The following is a 20354-nucleotide window of genomic DNA, read 5'->3' as shown; positions in this document are numbered from 1 at the left end:
TAATTTTTTTTTTTGTATTTTTTAGTAGAGACGAGGTTTCACTGTGTTAGCCAGGATGGTCTCGATCTTCTGACCTCGTGATCCACCCACGTCGGCCTCCCAAAGTGCTGGGATTACAGGCATGAGCCACCGCACCCAGCCTGCATTGTATTTCTAAAATAAATATAATATAATTTATAAAGTTTTTAGTCATAAAAAGACAGGCCAAACCAACAAACCTTAAAACCTTACTACTAAGCTGGGCACCAGAGTTCGCGCCTGTAGTCCAGCTATTTGGGAATCTGTGGAGCCCAGCCTGAACAACAAAGTAAGACCTCATCACTCTAAAACAAACCAACGAGCAAAAAACCCAAAACAGAAAAAAAAATTCCACCTTACTATGTCACATGCAAAAAAAAAAAAAAAAAAAAAAAATTAGAACCACACTTTACACCCTTCACAAAAATTAACTCAAAACTGACCATTGGCATACATTTAAAATACAAAACTATAAAATGCCTAGCAAATAACAGAGAACTTCTAGATGATCTTTGGCATGATCACAACTTTTTAAATACAACACAAAAGGCAAGATCCATGAAAGAAATAACTGATAAACGGGGGGCTCCATTAAAATAAAAAACTTCTACTCTGTGAAAGATACTGTCAAGAGAAGGGGAAGATAACCACAGATTGGGAGAACATATTTGCCTAAGACTTAACAGATGGACTGTTATCCGAAATACAAAAATAACTCTTACAACTCAACAATAAGAAAATGAACAACCTAATTTAACAAATAGGCCAAAGTTCTGAACACTTCACCAAAGAAGATATACAAATGAAAATAGCATATGAAAAGATGTACTACATCATATGACATTGGAGAAATGCAAATTAAAACAACTATGAGATATTTTGGCACATCTACTAAAATAGCCAAAATCCAGAACACTGACAATACTGAATGCTGGCGGGAATATGGAGCAACAGAAACTTTCATTCCTTGCTGGTGGAAATGCAAAATACTACAGAAACTTTGGAATATAGTTTAGCAGTTTCTGTTACAAAGCTAAACTTACTCTAATCATGTGAACCAGCTATCACACTCTTTGATATCTACCTGAAGAAGCTAAAAAACACAAATGTTTATAGAAGCTTTATTCATAATTGCCAAAGCTTGAAAGCAAGCTGGCATCCTTCAGTACATGAATAGATAAATAAAACGTGATTCAGACAGACAACGGAATATTATTTAGCACTGAAAAGAAATGATCTGTTGGATCGTGAAGAGATATAGGGGAAACTTAAATGCATATTACTAAGTGAAAGAAGCCAGTTTTTTAGGCCCGGCGCAATGGCTCATGCCTGTAATCCCAGCACTTTGGGAGACCTAGACGGGCAGATCACGAGGTCAGGAGATAGAGGTCATCCTGGCTAACACGGTGAAACCCCGTCTCTACTAAAAATACAATAAATTAGCCGGGCCTGGTGGCAGGCGCCTGTAGTCCCAGCTACTCAGGAGGCTGAGGCAGGAGAATGGCGTGAACCGGTGAGGCAGAGCTTGCAGTGAGCTGAGATCGCGCCACTGCACTCCAGCCTGGGCGACAGAACGAGACGTCCTCTCAAAAAAAAGCCAAATTTTAAAAGGCTGTGTGCTGCATAATTGCAACAATATAACATTCCGCAAAAAGCAAAACTATGGGGACAGTAAAAAGATTAGTGGTTGCCTGGGATTTGGATAAAATGAGGGATGAATAAGCGGAGCACAGAGCAATGTTAGGGCAGTGAAACTATTCTGTATGTTGGATACGTGTCATTATTCATTTATCTAAACCTTTAGAGTATAAAACAGGAAGAGTGAATCCAAATGTAAAGTAAGACTTTGGTGAAAATACTGTATCAATGTAGGTTTATTTTGTAACAAAGGTACCATTCTCATGCTGGATGTTTAGTAGTGGAGGAGACTGTACGTGGAGGAGTGGGGAAGGAGAATATAGGAATTTTCTATACTTTCTCATTAAATTTGCTGTGAACCTAAAATTACTCTAAAAAAATAAAGTCTATTAAAAAAAAAAAAAACTAAAAAACACACAAACAAAAAGCCTTAGTAAAATGTTTTCTCTTAAGGAACGAAGTAACTCAAATTACATTAAAAAAAATAAAGTGGCCATAAGTCACCTTCCTGCCTAGGTTTCTAAGTACTTTTTAGCTGGCAGCTCATAGCTGCTATGTCCTTGAAGGCTTGTCAATACTTGCCAGGAATTTTTATCGATCATCACCATCATAACTATTGAAGTCAATTATAATGCTTAACTTTTATTTTACAGATGAGAACATGAATGAATTTCATACCATTATATGTAGGACTAATTCTTAACTTTTGGCAATGATGGGGGGAAAGGAATAAAGCAGATCTTGCAATCCACATATTCTCTGAAGCTTTCACACTAATTTCACCTTTATATTCTATTAAATCATTTTTTAGACGTGATAACCACGATTGGGCAAATCTGTCCAATTTATGCCTATTGTTCCATTATTGGAATGCTAAGTATGTGGGAATTATTTCTAGCTTACTGCTCAAGATCATCGCCAAGGCCTGATTGCAAAAATTCAAGAAATTGCAACCTCAGTCATAAATGGGTTAATTTGTGTAATGCTTTTTTTCTTGTCCTGCTGTCTTTGCTTGTCCATGCTTTTCCCCCCCTTGTCTCTACCCTTTTGAAATTGCTAATTAATAATGAAAAATCTAGAAATAAGACAAATAGGCATACGAGAAAATCAATGAGTTTGGAGTTCTCAAAATTAGACAAGTCAAATTTAGCTGAAGTTAGCAGAAGTTTAGAAATTCAAAATTTACAGTCCTCAAAACTTGTCCGATACTGAGATATGTACAACAAATCTGATTTCCAAGTGTGGATGAAGTCCACTTAATTTTTCATAATTTTCCAGAATAGTTTCAAATCTAAAAAATTCACCATTTCCTTTATTTTGATTACTTAGGTTTTGTTTTGTTATATGACTTATAAACACTTTGAAACAACCAGTTCTGTTTCAGGTAATCTGTAATTCTGCAATCTCTAACCATTAATAGCTGCACACAGACTTTCCAAATAGAATACAAAATTCATGACTAACATAAATGCCAGTTGGACAGATGACTAGGCCAACCCTTTCCACTATGAGAAACAATATAGCAAGTGTTCAACATATTTCAGTTAATGAATGAATGACCTGATGAAATTATGAATGGACATTCCCAAAGAATTCCCATAAATAAACCTGAAAATCGTCATTTAAGATGATGTTTTTTAATGCATGAGAGTGAAAAAATAATAGTATGTTTTTTTCTTCTAATAGTGAATTTTATGATGATAAAATTTATATTAATAATACCCAACATGCAGGATTCTAGGAACCATTCCATTTGTAATTCTTTAAAACCCCTCCTGCTGCTGCATGAAATGGGAACTGTTACAACCACAGGTTTCCTACAGCACTGCAATATGAATGGTCTTTTTCTAAGTGGCATTTCTATCACATGGATTGAATTTTAAACTGTTTTTTTCCAATGACCAATCAGACATTATAAAATAGTTTTATGCTACTGACTTGGTATGTGTTCAATGTCAAGCCATGTTTTTCCATTGACAGCTTAAGAAGATTGTAAAACCACTAAAAATTTAAATTTGTGGTTCAAGGACACTTCTGCAGTTAGGCTGCTTTTAATTTTTCTCATTCCATTTAGTGAACACCTGCCTTTCATTGAATATTAAAACAATGCAAAACCTTTTACATTTTGTTTGGAGCCTAGGTAAAAACACACAAAAAATAAATATTTGGATAAAAGAAAAAGAAAAGGATAGACTTATTTATAGTTAGACTTTACACACTCATAAGTATAGATTTGTAAGACCTAATTTTTTAAAATTATGCAAACTATTACTTAAGATAATGGAATATTATTTAAGGAAATAAAAACTTGCTCTATTAGATTGAAGGACGAAGGTCTGAAAGAGTAATTTAAGATGTAGTGGCCTGATGCTCCTAACACTGTGATCATAATTGCTAACTTGTTAGCACCTAATTGAAAATGAATTGTGCTAAAACCTGACTCTACATTATCTACCATGTGTACCAACAGTTTGTATAGAGTTTAGCACACGTAAGGCATTTGGTTTATAGCTGATAAATTGAATTTTTAAAAACTGTCTTTTGAAACTCAGCATTTATTTTCAATCAACAAACTTTTGAGCACCAACATTGTATCAGATGTTCTTTTAGGTACTTAGGCTACCAAGGTAAAAAACATAGTCATATCTTCAAAAACTAAAACCCTAGTAGAGGAGAAAGAGAAATGTGTCCTAATAATCAGATACGGCAAGTGATCGCGAGCAGTGATCTAAATCTTGACTTCACTTTAGAACCAGCTGAGAAGTTAAAAACAAATAAATATCATGACCAGGCTCTTCTGCAAACCAGTTGAATCAGATGTTTGGAAGCAGTTTCAGGGCATCAGAATTTTGAAATGGTCTACAGAGTAATCCTAATTTTCGGGAGGTTGAGAAGGACTGTACTTGAGGAAAGCAAGGTGATAAGAAAGGCTCTCTTGATTTCTTCTGGTAGAAACAGGGCAATAGATCTAGGAAAGGTGATGCTTAAACTAAGCTTTCAAGAATGCTTGAGATCAGTCAGATGAAGACATGGTGAAGGTCATTCTTGGCAAAAAGGAAACCATGACTAAAGGGGAAGAAAAACATGACACATTTAAGAAACAGGAAGTGGTTGTTGTGGTTAGTATTTAGAATATGTATAGGCAAATCTGGAGCAGTAACATGCAAAAATCGAATATGTTACATGAAATATGCAATTGACTCTTCAATATTCATTGTGTACTAGTTAATTATTCTCCAGATATTGATAAACCTATCATAGTAATTTTATTCCTTCTTTTATGATTGGCTCAGTAATAGAAGAATCTAAGCAAATTTAAATCAAGGAGAAACTTTCTTCAACTCCATGGAAAAGAGAAAAATCTTTTCTGCAACCAGATGGATGGTGAGAGGTATGTTTCATGGTTGCTGCTCCATGAGAGAAGCCAGATTGAGAATAATTAGCTGATACTGGGTTACAGGCAGAGTCAAGAAAACCTGAGAAGCAGGGCTAGAAACTCGAGGTATCAGAAACTAGAACCCCATGCTGTTTCTAAGCTTCATGTGATATGAGATTTAAAATGTTCTTCTTGTTAAGCCACTTTGAGTCTGGGTTTCTTAGCAGTGAATTCATCCAACGAATTCATCAGGTAAAGAATTTTCATTGTCAAGGTAATAAGGAGGCATTGCAGCAATTTAGGAAGCGGATTTTAAAAGACAGAAACATTCTGCTACCTTAAAGTGGGATTTTTATACATGCCAGGCAGTATGTGTGCATTTTATATATGTATAAGAAATCATAACCAGATTTGGGTTTTATTCTTCTGGTATTCAATATGTAGGTTGGATTTGAAGAATCCGAAGCTAGAAACAAAAGAGTACAGAAGTTATTTTACAGACTCAGCTGTAGAGATAATTATGAAGAGGAAAAAGAAAGAGCCAAGATATATTTACAATATGAACTTTCTAAAATTTGACAAATGGTAGAATTTTATGGCTAAGAGAAATGGAAGTCTAGAATAAACTGTTGGTTAGAACTACTTGAGTATGTCTCAGTGAGAATGGACTAAACTGAACGTGAAACATCGACTGATGAGCCCTGGTTTTTGGGCAGGAACTTAACTTGGGCAGAGCAAATCCTTCACTAAAAAAGATACTCAAGCTTTCAAATTATTCTGCATGTAAAGTGAGTGTAAATAATTATAAATTGCTAAATCTGAAGATCTTATGCTCAAAGCAAATACATTTTTAAAAAATCTAGAAATTCCAGCAGGGGCAGACCCTGACATGTTCCTAGTGAGCAGGTGTGTTGAATAAAAGTCAAATGCCTTGCATCTATTTTACTTACTTCAAGTGTGTGAACTCTAGTGGAGAATCCTCCTATATGATGTATTATAGTTAGATTTTTATTTCAAAGGTTGTAAAATATTGGTCAGGGTTTTCAATGACCTGAGTCCCTTGGTTTTCAATTTCTCATGTAATTTTCATTATAGTAGTAATTTTCCTTCCATAGGAATTTTCATTACCTTCAGTTGATGAAGTATATATAGTATGCTTCATTGGTGCACTATTGATTCCTTCTCATATGCTAGTTTCCATAGCTTTATGTTGTATTTACAGAGGTAATGAGTTAAGTTGAGGCCATATAAGATTAGAGTGGGCTCTAAATTCAATATGACTGGTGTCGTTATGTGGAGAGAAACACAGTAATCAAGGCCATGTAACCACGGAGGCAGGGAGATATAGCTGCAGTCAAAGAACACCAGGGATTTCTAGCAACGCCCAGAAGCCAAGAAGAGGCAACCATGGATATTTCCCCTGTGCCATCAAAGGGAGCACAGCTCTGCCAACACCTTGATTTCAGACTTCTAGCCTCAAGAACTGTCAGAGAATCAAATCCTATTAAGTTACACAGTTTGCGGTTGTTATAAAAATCATAGGAAACTACTCCCTTAATATGCATCTTCAACACCAGTTGATTCATTCATGGTCCATACTGGAGTCATGTCTTGAGTCTTCCAAGGCAGTTTTCAAGAGTACATAAACCTTACCTCCTTTAAAAAGAGAAACAGAGCTGCATAATTATCTCACTCAATATTTTGTCTCAATTTTTATACCAGTTTACAAAATATTAACATTTCATTTTTCCTGAAATTTATATATGCTTGATCTCACAACTTCACCATTCCTTATTTTTAAGTAATCTTTAAAAGATTTCTTTACAGCATCCTAAACTAACACTTGTTATTCTGAGGTAATTTGCTGGGAAAAATTTAAAAACATTTATTAAGTTTTTTCCTTTTTAATTATAAATATATAATAATCATAAACATTAAAAGAATTAATTGACATTGTTTCAGATTAACATGTATCTCTGAATAGTGGTTTATGGCTAAAAATAAAGTAACTGAGAGAATGAGCCATATCAGACTATGTAAAGATTCAATGATTCTAACTATGACATCCTGTTTCCTGTAAGATAATATTGGGAAAATGCATTGTCCTAATGTTTGAACAAATATGAGTGTTGCTTGACAGAACTCACTGGTCAATTCCAAATTAATACATTCTTAGAAAGATGCTGAAGTGATTTAAAGTTAACAAAGTAAACTACATATTTGTGTGAAAGAGTAAATTTTTTGTAAAATTCATGACTTGTAGCGCTTAGCACTGTATTCTGATATGTCCTAAAATTGGATAACAATTTCCTGAAATCCTAATGAGACAAATATTTAGTTAGCTTTCTTTACCAAGTTCTTACTGGTCAGAAACTTGATGCGCATATTTCTATTACAGAATTACATAGCAGAAAATTTAGCAATTGGGTTATGTATTATTGATTTTACTATTTATTCTAGATTTAATTACAGATAGATAAGGAGAATGCTACATATGCCAAATTCAAGCATATTTAAAATAGTAAGGTCAAAAAGAGAAATATACATGGAACAGAGAAACCAAGACTGCCAAGCAACATATTATTATTTAATACCAAAGGGATAATTTTTTCAAAACTCCACAATACCATCCCAGCATATGGAAAAAACAACCAGATTTTTCCTTTTTTTTTTTTTTTTTTTTTTTGAGACAAAGTCTCACCCTGTCGCCCAGGCTGGAGTGCAATGGTGCCATCTCGGCTCACCGCAACCTCCGCCTCCCAGGTTCAAAGGATTCACCTGCCTCAGCCTCCTGAGTAGCTGAGATTACAGGTGCCCGCCACCATGCCCAGCTAATTTTTGTATTTTTAGTAGAGAAAGGGTTTCACCATGTTGGCCAGGCTGGTCTCGAACTCCTGACCTCATAATCCACCTGCCTCGGCCTCCCAAAGTGCTGGGATTACAGGCGTGAGCCACTGCACCTGGCCACATTATTTTTAAAGTAGTATGTATCTCTCTTTCTTTTCATTTAAAGAAAATTCCCCATTTGTATTCACCTTCTGTGACTTCCAAAAATATAACTGTTTTCATAATTTTTGCCATTTCCAACTATTTCTCAATTATCCACTCAATATATACTGAGCCCAGACAAGTACCAAGTGATGACAACATAATCACTTTCTTTCCTTCAACTTAAATTTCTTAAGGATTATTTCTTAGGACAAAGAAAATAAACAACAGCAAAACATTTTCATTGTCTTTGCTTCTCTTTTACATAGCTGCATTACTTTTTTTCCTGTTCGTATCTAGATTTCTGATAAACCCTGCATCTATTTTCTCTTTTCTTGCTGTCTTCTGGATCCTCTGCTGCTCTGATGAAACATTCTCTGTACTGTTAACCACATCCTTCCCTGGGGCCTTTCTCAAATATTATCTTCCACAATATCTCTACTTGAAACTCTTCATCACCCATGTCCAGAATTTTTCTTTCCTCGTGGCTTTCTGTATATTGTGCTTGCTTGCTCCTTGCCTCTCTAATCATTTCTCTGACAAACCTTCCTTATGAGGTTTCATCCTTTTCTTTCTTCCTGAGAGTAAGACTACCTCCAGGAGGAGCCATTGTTTTTGTATGGTCACTCTACGTCATCTCAGAAAGCTTATTTATAATCATAGTCTTAATGATCGTTTGGCAATCAAGCCTTAATTTTATCCTTACTTCTAATGCAAATTCCAACTCATCAAATAAAGGAATATATTAAATATGCAACCATCCACTTGAATTGTATGTATGAAATACATAATACATAAGCACTCACCACTTTCCTCTCTAGCTAGATCCTTTTTGATATTTCTAACTCTGTCAAATACAACATCTCCTACTCCCGGGGGATGAACTGCATGGCCACCAATAACTACTTTTTCAATCCTAAAATACAATCAATTGATAATTCTTACCTAACTTTTTGCCTCAAATACTGCACAAGCATTCTCTCCAAATGAAATTTCAGACTCCCTTCTAATTTGCGCTGTTCTATCTTCCTAGAGACCTTTTGTAGACGACTCTAACACGTATAGTCTCTATTTCTCTCTTTTTCTCTCTCCCCACTCTCCTCCCTCTCTCCATTTATGAATTACAGAAGACTATATATATATTCTCGTACTATTGTCTAGCTACCTTTTATGTGTAAATCTTATCTTCCTAGAAATCCAACAAGTTTTCTCAGGAAAGGAATCTGTCTACACTTTTAAAATCTGTCTGTACCTTTATGACTGAGCACCACATTAGATCTTCCACTGGAATTTTATCTAGTTTTATTTTACTTGAATTATTAGATGATTAACAATTTTCTTGCACAGCTAGATTAGTGTTTAGTAATTAAAGCTAACATACAAACCTGAAATGTCTTAGTAATCATTTATATATAATTTATATGTACTTAAAATAAAATTATGAAGTCCACATGGGAAAAATTGAACCAGAAAAATATGTTTTGATAGACAGTTGCCACTTATTTCAAATAAGAACCACTATAACCAAATGCTGGTGAATGTAATAATGTGTGTATGCTTTATTGCCTACTGAAGTAAGCATTGGTCCCTGTTTTACAAATGTATAGAAATACATTTTATATTTCAAATTATATTTGTTGATTTTTACCCTGGGATTTTCACTATAGAAATAAATTATTAAACTGATTTCATAATTTTTATTTGCACTAAACATACTAGTAGAATATACATGGTTTATATGTAAATTATCACTCAGATAAATCAGTAATACTTGTCTTCAAGAAATATAGAATGATTTTTATTTTATTTACTAATTCTGGCCCAGTATTGACATATTTTGACTAAAAATATAATGTCTTTATGGCATACGGTTAGTGTTATTTGCAGGTCATATAATTGTTAAAACCTATCATGTTAAGAAAACAATTTTGGGCCTTTGTGCTAAACACATCCACCTATAAACTCTATTATTTCAAACTCACACACATTGATGAAGGCAGTCTTCTTTACTCTTTCTACTGATTCAAATGCTAATGTCTTCCAGCAACACCCTCATCAACACACCCATTAATAATGTTTTACCAGCTATCTGGCCATTCCTTAGCTGAGTCAAGTTGATACATGACATTCACCATCATAATTCACCCTTGTCTACTTGGCACCCACATGCACGTCCTTTAACCATACTTAGTTTCCAAATAATGACAATTAACAAGGCCATAATTCTGCCTTACATAATACAACTATCTTGCATAAAATAAAAAATCCACTAATCCCTTCCAGAGAAGAGGAGATACAGTCCTTAAGTAATATTTATCCTTCTGATATTTTATAACTTAAATACGATGATGTAAAATTAACAATACTAAATACTGATTTAGAGTCAAATATCTTATGTTACATAATAGGAGAATGAGAGAAAAAAAACAAGTATATTTGCTTAATATATATATATAAGCAAAATATATTAATAACAAAATAAGGAGGAAATACACATGAAAAACTTTTGGTTTCTGTAACTGGTCCTGTTGTCATAGCTGGTGTTTATAACTACCCTCTTCTACACACCCTTTGCTTCAGCACGAACCTTAGCTGGTCATGGTTTTTAACCTGGTGGGGAGACCCAAACCATTCCTTTATAGTTTGGGCCATTAGTAGTCCTGTTCAGATGAGGTTGTTGTAGTTTTCCATTAACATTGAGCACAGGCATGGTAATACTAGCAGAAGTCCTAGGGAAGCATCTATATTTAAGGTATACTCATTTTTACCTCCATTGTAGAGTAGGCCAATTTCCTTTTGGTAGTCCAGTTCAATTTCCCTAGTCAACACCAAAACTCCCTTCTTGTTGTCTCAGAGGCATGAGTTGCCCAAAGTGTTAAGGAGGCAGTCTTAACTTCCAGTTCAATAGAATCACTGTTGCGTATCCTAGTGGAAGCATTCCTCCCTCTGGGACTAAGACCTCTGGGTGAGCAGAGCACAAAGTCATGGTAACAAAAATATATTTTGCTAATAGGTCACTAGGGGTAATTGCGAGTGGCACCACTCTCATTTCTACTTCTGAATTCCTGGACTTGCGAATCCTTAGTATAGAAAAAAACAAAACAAAACAAAACCCAAAAACAAAACAAAACAAAACAAAACAAAAAACACCATTCATTGAATGCTGATTCAGAGCATGTGTAGCCTTCTGGAGAACTTGGCCAAGTGGTATTGTCACCTAACTAGCACTGTAACTGAGTCTTCAAAAGGCCAAACTACCATTCTATCAAGGCAGCTGTTTTAGGATGGTTGGAGACATGGTAAAACTAGTGAATTCCATGAGCATGAGCCCATTGGCACACTTTTTTTGCTGTGAAGTGAATTTCTTCATCAGAAGCAATGCTGTATGGCATATCGTGACAGTGGATAAGGCATTTTATAAGTATACAGGTGGTAGTTTTGGCAAAATCATTGTCTGCAAGGAAGGAAAATCCATATCTAGAGTTGAGTTTTGTCCAGTAAGGACAAAATGTGGACAGTTTCATAATGAAAGTGATTGAATGGAATCAACCTGCCATCAGGAAGCTGACTGGTCTCCTCAGGAAATGTTGCCATCTTGTCTCTTAACTGCTACTTAAATGTCACAATTATTCAAGTGTTTCATGCAAACTATTGTCAAATATGTACACAAGTAGTATATATTTGCATTCTTGATATCTTCTTTGGAAATGTTGATGAGATATTTTATAGTATAAATTTATTGTACTCACCTTTAAACCCAAGCCATATCTGACCTATTAAAAGTTAAATATATGGCCTACTTTAGAGTCAAATATTCTGATCACTATGTTAATATATATTAAAAAAACTCCTGTTATTACAGTCACAATGTATCAAATACAATAAAAGTTTTTAATACAGACAAAAGAAGTCAAGGTCAAAAGAGAGATACACTATTGACTGTCAGATAAGATGATATGATTTCCTCCATCTGAATTAATCAGGATCATCTAGAGAAACAGAGCCAACATAATACAAAAACACAAACACAAACACACAAACAAATACAGAGAGGTTTATTACGGGAATTTGCTCACGTGATTATGGAGGCCAAGAAGCCCCACGATCTGCCAGCTGGAGAAGCAGGAAAGCCAGTGGTGTGAGACGTTTGGGTCAAAAGGCCTGAGAACCAGGAGAAGCCATGATGGAAATTTTCGTCAAAGTCCAAAGGCCTGAGAACCAGGAGTGCTGATGTCCAAGGGCAGGAGACAATACATGTCCCAGCTCAGTGAGCAAATGTGCCCTTTCTAAGCCTTTTTGTTCTATTTTTGCTGCAGCTGTCCCCTTTAGGGTGGTGCCTGAGTATTACGCAGAGCATCTGTTAACCAGGCCCTAGTCTTCTCTTCTTCTGTCAAGTGATCATGGGGAACTCCATGAGACCACAGGTGTAGGCTGGGAGAGAGAAGCCAGGGTAGCAGAAGCGGAGACCAGGAGCATTTGGGCCACTTCTTCATGTAACTGGCTTGTGCCTTCACAGCTGCTAGGGCCAGATCACAAATATACCACTTCTGTTTGATGATGGAGTGTTATTTCACACAGCAACTTGATGGGTTGGTGGTCAGATAACACCCAGTTCATGGTGGGTAGCTCAGGTCACATAGTTACTTGGTAGCCCATTTTTATACCTGGGGAAACATGAACCTCTTTTCCTTATAACTGCAATTTTTGCCACAAAGCTTTCAGTGTCATCATCATTTTGCAATGAAAAATATATATTCAGCTGGGTGTGGTGGCTCAAGCCTGTAATCCCAGAACTTTGGGAGGCCGAGGCTGGCGGATCGCCTGAGCTCAGGAGTTCGAGAAAACCCTGACCAGTATGGTGAAACCCCGTCTCTGCTAAAATACAAAAAAAAAAAAAAAAAAAAAAAAAAAAACCCAAAAAACAAAAAAACTAACTGGGTGTGGTGGCGTGTGCCTTTAGTTTCAGCTACTCGAGAGGCTGAGGCATGAGAATTGCTTGAGCCTGGGAAACAGAGGGTGCCGTGAGCCAAGATCATGCCACTGCACTCCAGCTTGGGTTACAGAGTGAGACACCATCTCAAAAAAAAAAAAAAAAAAGAAAAAAAAAGAGAAGATCAAATTATTCCTAGTGTATAGGCTAATTATTTTATGAGAAAATGTTTTTTATATATGGTTTCTCATGGCATGAACCAAAAAGTTATTTTAAAGTATAAGAAAGACTGATGCCTTAGTGAATTATGGGACTTTAAGGTAATATAATAATTTATAGCCAGTCTAAAATATTTGCTATTTACTTTCCTTAAATGGAAATTATTGGCCAGGCATGGTGACTCACACCTATAATCCCAGCGGTTTGGGAAGCTGAGGTGGGTGGATTAGTTAACCCCAGGAGTTCGAGAGCAGCCTGGGCAACATAATGATACCTCCTCTCTACAAAACATTTTACAAATTGGCCAGATGTGGTGGCATGTGGCCATAGTCCCAGCTACTCGGGCAGCTGAGGTGGGAGGATTGCTTGAGTCCAGGAGATTGAGGCTGCAGTGAGCCAAGATTGCACCACTTCAGCCTGGGGGATGGAGCAAGGCCATGACTCAAAAAAAAAAAAAAAAAAAAAAAAAAAAGAAAAGAAAAAGAAAACAGTTACTGGGACAATAAAATATTAATATTTGATACAAGTAATTTGATATGAATTAGGGAACTCCATTTTTCTTCATCATCAAATTAGTTCCTTCTAGATATAAATATGTATTAACTGAGGTCACTTAGAAATTTTGGGTCAAAATATTAACAGCACAATTAACTTTGTAATTTTATCAGGTTTGTTGATTGTATGAAATTTAAATTTTGTCACAGCCTCTTAACAAATTACTACTAATTTCTAATTTAACTTGTGAGTTTATAGGTCATTCATATGCTGTAAATAGCCCTTGAATTATTCTTTTTAAATAAAGAAGATTGAATCAGATGATCTCTAAAGTCGCTTCCATCTGAGTCTAAGCTTTGTTTTTAACTTTACGTTTAAATGGACTTTAAGTACAGTTTAAGCTCTCATTATGCCAAGAGTATTTTCATATTAGAGACATCAATAACAGTATCTAAGTCGTTTGTGAGAGAAAGAGAGAGAGAGAAGAGGTGAGGGAGTAAGAGGGGGAAGATAAGGATAGGGAGAGAGAGAGGAAGAGGATATTTACTACAAATGGATGTTAAACTGTGTTTTTTTCATGCAATATTTTTAGTATTAAGGAAAGACTATTTCTTTGGTTATGTATTAGCAATTTGAATGTGCTTATTTTTGGATTGTTAGTTAAATATTTGTATTTTGCAAAATGGTATCAACTCAGGAGAAAATTAACACTATGAGTTTCATTTGAAATTTTGTGTAAAAATCTCAAGACACTGAAACTCTGTAAACTTGTGCTTTAGCACTGCAGCAGCTCATGCCTCATAGGTAATAGAAGGTGTCATGTGACACTCTAAACTTTTCCTTGTCATCCTTTTATTCGAGAACACTTGCTGCCATTCTGACTCCCACTAAAGATTAGACCCTATCATAGCAAAAAAAACCCAAAAATGTCCCTGCCCCAGTTTCAACTTTTACATTTGGGAGAAGAATTGGTTTCCGTTTACCATAACTCAAACTATTAAATAGCTATATTTATCTAAGACAACACCCTGGTTTATACCCCCAGATACTACCAACCAGCCAGTATAAACTCTTGGTCTTAAGTATAATGCACTCCATATGCTTCACCTTACTCAGAGGCAGACCATTGAATCATTCACATTTGAGTTGACTCGGATTAGTGCCAAATTGGAGATAGCAGAACAATACAATTTTAGAGTAATGGATGTTATTTAGAAAGAGAAACAACAGTTTCAAAGGCAAAGATTCATTAAAGATAATCAAGGCCTTTAACACAGCTGCTGGCCAATGAAAAATTATGTGATAATTGTGTCTATACATAATGGATTTATTTAACATGTGAAAACTTGACTTGAGCCACTACAGATTTTTTTCGAATACATAGGACATCTTTTAAATATTTAGAAAAAACAAAGGCATTTTCCTGATAATAAAGTGTACACATTCACTATAAAAAAATTATAAAACTATTTTAAAACTGTTAGAAACAATACAAATACCCACTAATCTCACCAACTAGAGATAGTATTAATAAGCTCAAATTGTTGTCATTTTGAGTGTGTCTTTGAAATCAAATATATATAGAATAAATACAACAGAACACGTATGGTGTGAGTGTATTTGAATCATATGGTTGTAACCTGCTTTCTTTCTCAGCATTATATCATGATTGACTTTCTATATTCTTTATTTTATAACATGATTTTTAATAGTTATGCTCTACTTATTATGATTTACCATAATTTATTTAATCCATTTTATTTGACATATTTCAATATAATAAGTATCACTTCAGAGATATACTTGTATGTACATCATTTGAGATATCTAATTATTTCCATTCACTATATTAATTCATCTGCAATTATTGGATTAAAGTCAGCATTTTACTTACTCTTAAAATTTCCACTATATAATGTGTTCTAATTACACTCTTCTCAGAAGTGTACAACATTTATTATTTTCCAAAATCCTTGTCATCATAACCTATTTGTTTTTTAATGGTTATCAATTTGATAGGTGGGAAATGCTATCTTTTTTAACTTTCATTTTTATTACAAATAAGTTTCCAGTAGTTTAATATTTCTTGATCATAAATAGTTCTACTTTGATAATACAGTAATTCATGTCCTTTACTCTCTTTTTATTAGACTCTGTTTTTCTAGCTCTGAATTCTGTGGGGATTTGATTTTTCTAGATTCCACTAATTAACATTTTGCTGTTCAGGCCTTACAGAGATGTCTCTGTTTTTTAAAAAATTGACTCTTGATAAATACAAGGGTATTAGATTAAATTTTTCTGCATTAGAAATATTTCTACATTTGGCCGGGCGCGGTGGCTCAAGCCTGTAATCCCAGCACTTTGGGAGGTCGGTGGGCGGTGGATCACGAGGCTGTGAGATCGACTATCCTGGCTACAGGAAACTCACTCTCACAAAATACAAAATTAGCCGGCACGGTGGCGGCGCCTGCAGTCCCAGCTACTTGGGAGGCTGAGGCGGAGAATGGCGTGGACTCGGGAGGCGGAGCTTGCAGCGAAAGCCGAGATCAGGGCCACTGCACTCCAGCCTGGGAGACACAGTGAGACCCGCCTCAAAAAAAAAAAAAAAAAAAAAAAAAAAGCAATATTTCTACATTCATAGTTTTAGGCAATCTATCTGTATATGTTAAACAAAACTTAGACAACTGGAAAGAATTTATAACTAAACAGCTGAAGAGAAAAATAAAGGAAAATAGGGTGTGGTGGCCCACGCCTGTAATCCCTGAAGTTTGGGAATCCAAGGTGAGAGGATGGCTTGAGGCCAGGAGATTGAGACCAACTTGAGCAACATGGTAAGACTCATCTCTATAACACATTTTAAAAAATTAGCTGAATGTGGTGGTACACACCTGTAGTCCCAGCTACAAGGGAGGCTGAGACAGGAGGATCACTTGAGCTCAGGAGTTTGAAGCTGCAGTGAGCTATGATTATACCACTTCACTCCAGACAGAGGAAGAACTTGCCTCTGAAAAAAAATAAGAATTAAAATAATGTTGCTCAAATATTTGCCCCAAGAATGTGCCTATCAAATGAATTAACAGACCAAGAAAACACAGGCATAGCATTTGAGGAGCCATTTCACTGGCTGTGTTACATATATTGGAGAAATTCGTGTTTGGTTTTTAGGTTGTGTCTCAAGATCCATTTGTTTCTTTGTAGGTGCCGCTCATGAGCCTGTGGGCTGTGAGGAGAAGGGAAAAATCACTGAGCAAGTGGTGCTTGGTGCCCCTGACCTGTGCCCATCCTGATTGCTCTGGTTCTCACTGCCCTTACATAGCTGTGTGCTACAATGCGTTTCCTAAAAACACACAAACAAACAAAAACCCAGAGGTTTCTTCTGATATTTAAGGTTTGGAAACTTCTCCTTCAGAAGGTTCTCATGTCTTTATTGTATATTATACTTTAGTCTATAATGTATTGACCTTTAGTATTTATTTAATCTATAGTCTTTATTCTATATTTACATTTTGTTTTATCAAATTGTACTGTAAATCACCACAAAACATTTCTGGAAGTGGAGATTCAGTTGTAAAAGAATGTACATTCTAGTCAGCATTAAGCCATACATTGAGCTTATTTTCAGCATAGCTTATATATACCCACTATATGAATCAAGCATAATGATGTAAATAGATGTTAAATCTTAAGTTCTATGTTATTCATTTTATGAGCATTTTATTTCATTGTTAGTATGCTCATTTATTTGGAGTTAAGTGAGTTGCATATTACACTATAATTGAGGTTAGGGCTAGTCAGGTAGTTATTATCTCACTAAACCTCTATTGTTACAGGACTGTTCATTATTTTTGAACTAATGGCTAGATTCTGTACAACCTAAAATCAAATTCCACTATAAATTTATCCAAAGTGCTTTAGATAAGAAATGACACACGGCTTTTTCTTTAGAACTTAACAGTTCTTTTGGCCATATGAAGCATTTTTGTCAGGCATCTCAAATTCCAGGTTTTATAAGCCAAGAGTTTTTGTTTTCCTATTACTTTGAAGGAAGTGGAAAAGTCAAGTGAAATATGTACAACCTAAATGTATAATCATTTAATTAAAAATGTTGATAACTAAAGTCACATTTATCTTTAGCATATTCTTTATTTGATCAACAAGTGTTACCAGTGGAGAGTGTCCAGATTCCTGGCATTTTGGACAAAAAGCACAAACAAAACCACGGAGGAAGAGCACAGAGTTATTGAAACAAAAGTACACCCCACAGAGTGGGAGCAAGATTGAGCAACCTGCTGGAGACCACTGGTTACAGAATTTTCTGGGGTTTAAATGCCCTCTAGAGGTTTCCCGTTGGTTTACTCGGTTTACACCCTATGTAAATGAAGTAGTGATCGGCAACCAGTCAGACTGGTCGCCGGAGGGGACCAATCAGAGGTACGTTTCATTTTTCATCTTCCAGGCAGAAAAGGGGCAGGTTGCAAAGGGAGTATAGCCTCTGATCCTTTTGTTACTTGGGTGAGGAAAGTTGGGGTTTTCCTTTAGATTTAGTACTAGGAAGTCAGTGTGAATTGGCTTTAGGTTTCCTGCCTCCAGACCCTACTATCCTGCCTCACAAACATTTATGAAATCTTGCTCTAGACAAGATGTCTCAAGGTATTAGAGTGTTATTTGGGAGAAAAGGTGGAATGAATGGTTAGATATATGTAAATACTTCAAAATTTTCTTACAAAGCTTGTTTTAGACAGTGTGCCTTCTTTTTAGAACATGGACCTGAAAATTGATGATAATGATGATAATAAAAATTAACATAAAGATAGTATCTATCATTTATAAATATACTATACATCAATTTACTTGCCAGTTGAGTAACATAGTTTATATAATTTGTCAACATGAAGCTATAGAAATAAACATTGTTTTTTTTAGAGATGAGGAAACCTAGACACAAAAATATTAATTAACCTGGCCACAATCAAAGTGTGGAAAACTGACCAAAACAAGACACAAACCAAAGTATCCTCTTCAGAGACAATGCTACAAATCACTATAAAATAAATAGTATTGGCTGCAAAAATATATAATGTCTCACTGGGAATAAGTCTGATTTACAGAGATTGGCATCACAACTGCTGTCACAATACGACTGCAGACACTGTGGGCAAATCCCCCAAGAATCTGAAACACTGTCATTGCATATGGACACAACTGTTGTTCTAGTTCCAGTGAAAATTAGAAATGAACCTCTGCTCAAGGGCAAAAAACAAAGCAACAATTATAAACCAAAAAGAAGCAAGCAAACAAAACACAAAGCAAAACAAAAACCTGAAGCTGCGATGAGCATATAATTAGTTTTCTTTACAGTTGTAGAAGCAGTTACATTTTCCTGATGTGGCCCAACACTACACGGGTACTAAAATCTTGTGTAAAGTGAAACTCTTAGATCTAAATGCACTATTAAGTATATGTATTGAGCTCTCATTTTGTGCCAAACACTATGACAGAAAACATCAACATAAGATGCCATCAAGAAATAAGAAGTATAGAGTTTAGTGGTGTGAAGTAGGCCTAGTAGGAGTACATTTGAAGTTTGTCAAAACCTGTTGTAACAGAAACATTTACTGCTCACCAAATAGCCATGTGCTTCAGAATATTTTCTGGTCCTCTCGCAGGTATGCATGGCTTTGTTCTGGTCCATGAGCTGTGAGCAGAAATGGCACCTACCACCTCCGCCTCGAAGTATGTAACACCAGGCATGTGACCCTCCACCTCTTTTTTCTCCTGCTGTGGGATCTTGGAGATACATGCTGAGAAGACTGATTCACAATGCCAACTGCTGCCTGGAGAGCCAACCATCTTGTGCCACAATATGCAGGAAATTTTTCCAAGGCAATAAGACGTAGAGGTAAACTTGTGACAGCATTGTCTAGTTCATCCTGAATAACACACCTGGCTCTTCTTTTTTCAAAAAGGACATTGCCAACCAAGCTCTTTTAAGTATATCAACAGTTAATTAACAGTGATGCTCCTGATGCACAAAGGAATAACAGGCGTCTTCACATAGGGGGTTTTGCTGTTTCAGGAATTTCCTGTGTTTCCTTGAGATCTTGTTCTGGAGGTTTCCAGGTGTGGTATCACATTGTGAAGCTCCTAATCGTGGGGTCAAGAGGATCAACTTACAGAGAGACTTTAGGTCCTACATCATTTTGACAGATATATATGTAATTTGGTACCTATTTGCAAGGGGAGGGAATAAAAGAAAGAAAAAGTTAAATGACATCCTCTAGCTTAGCACTGTCCAATGTAAACTACATAGGTCATTTTAAGTTTTCTGGCATCTGCCTGAAAAAAGTAAAAAATAACAGAAGTTAATTTTAATAATATATTTTATTTAGCCCAATGTATCCAACCATGGTTATTTTAACATGTAGTCAATGAAAAACTTCATTAATTTCATAAGAAGTCTTTGAGATCTGGTGTGCATTTTAATCTTAGAATGGATCTTAATTTGGAAAAGACACATTTCAAGTGCTCAACAACCACATGAATCTGTGTTCCACAGTGAGGTCTAGATGTAACTTAAATTTGTTAAACATTTGTTGAGCTTATGCCAGTCATCATGGTAAGTATGTTCACAGCATTGTCTAAATTGTTTATTATAATATTCTCTTGAGTTAAGAAATGAATATATCCACA

The 20354-nt window shown here is 35.6% G+C and overlaps 1 long non-coding RNA gene across 4 annotated transcripts in view; it reads right to left on the bottom strand.

The window, feature by feature from the left end:
• The window catches only part of LOC108585064, a 47405-nt gene that overhangs the window by 19385 nt on the left and 7666 nt on the right, over positions 1-20354 (bottom strand). For 2 of the 4 annotated variants that reach the window (XR_004183225.1, XR_002521050.2), the window contains exons 2-3: positions 19288-19891; positions 12097-12684 (exon numbers count right to left, since the gene is read on the bottom strand). This is a non-coding gene — a long non-coding RNA (uncharacterized LOC108585064). Of the gene's footprint in view, positions 1-12096; positions 12685-16552; positions 16595-19287; positions 19892-20354 lie in introns of those variants that run through there. The other 2 variants (XR_002521051.2, XR_004183226.1) reach the window with 2 other exon arrangements.

The sequence above is a fragment of the Papio anubis genome, chromosome 4, assembly GCF_008728515.1.
Source record: "Papio anubis isolate 15944 chromosome 4, Panubis1.0, whole genome shotgun sequence".
In the NCBI taxonomy this organism is placed as follows: Eukaryota; Metazoa; Chordata; class Mammalia; order Primates; family Cercopithecidae; genus Papio; species Papio anubis.
Note: the sequence above shows the minus strand (reverse complement) of the source record. Positions and strands in the feature narration are given on the sequence as shown.